The sequence below is a fragment of the Triticum dicoccoides genome, chromosome 5B, assembly GCF_002162155.2.
Source record: "Triticum dicoccoides isolate Atlit2015 ecotype Zavitan chromosome 5B, WEW_v2.0, whole genome shotgun sequence".
Classification (NCBI taxonomy): Eukaryota; Viridiplantae; Streptophyta; class Magnoliopsida; order Poales; family Poaceae; genus Triticum; species Triticum dicoccoides.
Genome location: NC_041389.1, coordinates 308,992,708 through 308,996,813, shown reverse-complemented (window position 1 = coordinate 308,996,813; position 4,106 = coordinate 308,992,708).

Here is a 4,106-nt window from a genome sequence, read left to right as displayed (position 1 = left end):
CAACGCTCATTGGACCGCACACATCGGTATGTATGATTTCCAACAAGTTGATTGCTCGCTCCATTGTTCCGGAGAACGGGGTCTTGGTCATTTTGCCCATGAGGCATGGTTCGCATGTGTCAAATGATTCATAATCAAGAGACTCTAAAAGTCCATCAGCATGGAGCTTCTTCATGCGCTTGACACCAATGTGACCAAGGCGGCAGTGCCACAAGTATGTGGGACTATCGTTATCAACTTTACATCTTTTGGTATTCACGCTATGAATATGTGTAACATTACGTTCGAGATTCATTAAGAATAAACCATTGACCATCGGGGCATGACCATAAAACATATCTCTCATATAAATAGAACAACCATTATTCTCGAATTTAAATGAGTAGCCATCTCGTATTAAACGAGATCCAGATACAATGTTCATGCTCAAACTTGGCACTGAATAACAATTATTGAGGTTTAAAACTAACCCCGTAGGTAAATGTAGAGGTAGCATGCCAACGGCGATCACATCGACCTTGGAACCATTCCCGACGCGCATCATCACCTCGTCCTTCGCCAGTCTCCGCTTATTCCGCAGCTCCAGCTGTGAGTTACAAATCTGAGCAACGGCACCGGTATCAAATACCCAGGAGTTACTACGAGTACTGGCAAGGTACACATCAATTACATGTATATCAAATATACCTTTAGTGTTGCCGGCCTTCTTGTCTGCTAAGTATTTGGGGCAGTTCCGCTTCCAGTGACCCTTCCCCTTGCAATAAAAGCCTCAATTTCAGGCTTGGGTCCATTCTTTGACTTCTTCCCGGCAACTGGATTACCGGGCGCGGCAACATCTTTGCCGTCCTTCTTGAAGTTCTTCTTACCCTTGCCCTTTTTGAACTTAGTGGTCTTATTGACCATCAACACTTGATGTTCTTTCTTGATTTCAACCTCTGCTGACTTCAGCATTGAAAATACTTCAGGAATGGTCTTCACCATCCCCTGCATATTGTAGTTCATCACAAAGCTCTTGTAGCTTGGTGGGAGCGACTGAAGGATTCTGTCAATGACCGCCTCATTCGGGAGGTTAATGTCCAGCTGGGACAGGCGGTTGTGCAACCCAGACATTTTGAGTATATGCTCACTGACAGAACTATTTTCCTCCATCTTACAACTATAGAACTTGTCGGAGACTTCATATCTCTCGACCCAGGCATGAGCTTGGAAAACTAGTTTCAGCTCCTCGAACATCTCATATGCTCCATGTTGCTCAAAACGCTTTTGGAGCCCCGGTTCTAAGCTGTAAAGCATGCCACACTGAACGAGGGAGTAATCATCAGCGTGAGACTGCCAAGCATTCATAATGTTTTGGTTCTCTGGGACAGGTGCATCACCTAGCGGTCCTTCTAGGACATATTGTTTCCTGGCAGCTATGAGGATGATCCTCAGGTTCCGGACCCAGTCCGTATAGTTGCTGCCATCATCTTTCAGCTTGGTTTTCTCTAGGAACGTGTTGAAGTTCATGTTGACATGAGCGGCGGCCATTTGATCTACAAGACATATTTGCAAAGGTTTTAGACTAAGTTCATGATAATTAAGTTCATCTTATCAAATTATTATGATGAACTCCCACTCGGATTAGACATCCCTCTAGTCATCTAAGTGTTACACGATCCGAGTCGACTAGGCCGTGTCCGATCATCACGTGAGACGGACTAGTCATCGTCGGTGAACATCTCCATGTTGATCGTATCTTCCATATGACTCGTGTTCGACCTTTCGGTCTCTGTGTTTCGAGGCCATGTCTGTACATGCTAGGCTCGTCAAGTTAACCCTAAGTGTTCTGCATGTGTAAATCTGTCTTACACCCGTTGTATGTGAACGTAAGGATCTATCACACCCGATCATCACGTGGTGCTTCAAAACGACGAACTTTAGCAACGGTGCATAGTTAGGGGGAACACTTTCTTGAAATTATTATAAGGGATCATCTTATTTACTACCGCTGTTCTAAGTAAACAAGATGCATAAAACATAATAAACATCACATGCAATTATATAGTAGTGACATGATATGGCCAATATCATATAGCTCCTTTGATCTCCATCTTCGGGGCTCCATGATCATCTTCGTCACCGGCATGACACCATGATCTCCATCATCACGATCTCCATCATTGTGTCTTCATGAAGTTGTCACGCCAACGACTACTTCTACTTCTATGGCTAACGCGTTTAGCAATAAAGTAAAGTAATTTACATGGCGTTCTTCAATGACACGCAGGTCATACAAAAAATAAAGACAACTCCTATGGCTCCTGCCGGTTGTCATACTCATCGACATGCAAGTCGTGATTCCTATTACAAGAACATGATCTCATACATCACAATATATCATTCATCATTCATCACAACTTCTGGCCATATCACATCACATGACAATTGCTACAAAAACAAGTTAGACGTCCTCTAATTGTTGTTGCATCTTTTACGTGGCTGCAATTGGGTTCTAGCAAGAACGTTTTCTTACCTACGAATAACCACAACGTGATTTTGTCAACTTCTATTTACCCTTCATAAGGACCCTTTTCATCGAATCCGCTCCAACTAAAGTGGGAGAGACAGACACCCGCCAGCCACCTTATGCAACTAGTGCATGTCAGTCGGTGGAACCGGTCTCACGTAAGCGTACGTGTAAGGTTGGTCCGGGCCGCTTCATCCCACAATACCGCTGAAGCAAGATAAGACTAGTAGCGGCAAGCAAGTTGACAAGATCTACACCCACAACAAAATTGTGTTCTACTCGTGCAATAGAGAACTACGCATAGACCTAGCTCATGATGCCACTGTTGGGGAACGTTGCAGAAAATTAAAAATTTTCCTACGGTTTCACCAAGATCCATCTATGAGTTCATCTAAGCAACGAGTCATGGGAGAGAGATTGCATCTACATACCACTTGTAGATCGCGTGCGGAAGCGTTCAAGGGAACGGTGATGATGGAGTCGTACTCGTCGTGATTCAAATCACCGATGACCAAGTGCTGAACGGACAGCACCTCCGCGTTCAACACACGTACGGTACGGACGACGTCTCCTCCTTCTTGATCCAGCAAGGGGGAAGGAGAGGTTGAGGAAGAAGGCTCCAGCAGCAGCACGACGGCGTGATGATGGTGGAGAGGCAGTACTCCGACAGGGCTTCGCCAAGCACACAACAGAGGAGGAGAGGTGTTGGGGAGGGGAGGGGCTGCGCCTTGGATCAGGTGTTCAGCCCTCCCCTCGCCCCTCTATTTATAGGGGAAGGGGGAAGGGGGCCGGCCCCCTCTAGATGAGATCTAGAGGGGGGGCCAGGGAGGGGGCTTGCCCCCCAAGCAAAGGGGGTGCGCCCCCCTTAGGGTTCCCCCCCCCAACCCTAGGCGCATGGGCCCAAGGGGGGGGGGGCGCCCAGCCCTCTAGGGGCTGGTGCCCTGCCCCACGCGGCCCATGTGGCCCACCAAGAGGGGTGGCCCCTGCCGGTGGACCCCCGGAACCCCTCCGGTGGCCCCGGTAAAATACCGATATGCCCCCGAAACTTTCTGGTGTCCGCATGGCAACTTCCCATATATAAATCTTTACCTCCGGACCCTTCCGGAACTCCTCGTGACGTCCGGGATCTCATCCGGGACTCCGAACAACATTCGGTAATCACATACAAGTCTTCCTAATAACCCTAGCGTCACCAAACCTTAAGTGTGTAGACCCTACGGGTTCGGGAGACACGCAGACATGACCGAGACGGCTCTCCGGTCAATAACCAATAGCGGGATCTAGATACCCATGTTGGCTCCCACATGCTCCTCGGTGATGTCATTGGATGAACCACGATGTTGAGGATTCAAGCAACCCCGTATACTATTCCCTTTGTCAGACGGTATGTTACTTGCCCGAGACTCGATCGTCGGTATCCCAATACCTCGTTCAGTCTCGTTACCGGAAAGTCACTTTACTCGTACCGTAATGCATGATCCCGTGACCAGACACTTGGTCACTTTGAGCTCATTATGATGATGCACTACCGAGTGGGCCTAGTGATACCTCTCCGTCATACGGAGTGACAAATCCCAGTCTCGATCCGTGTCAACCCAAC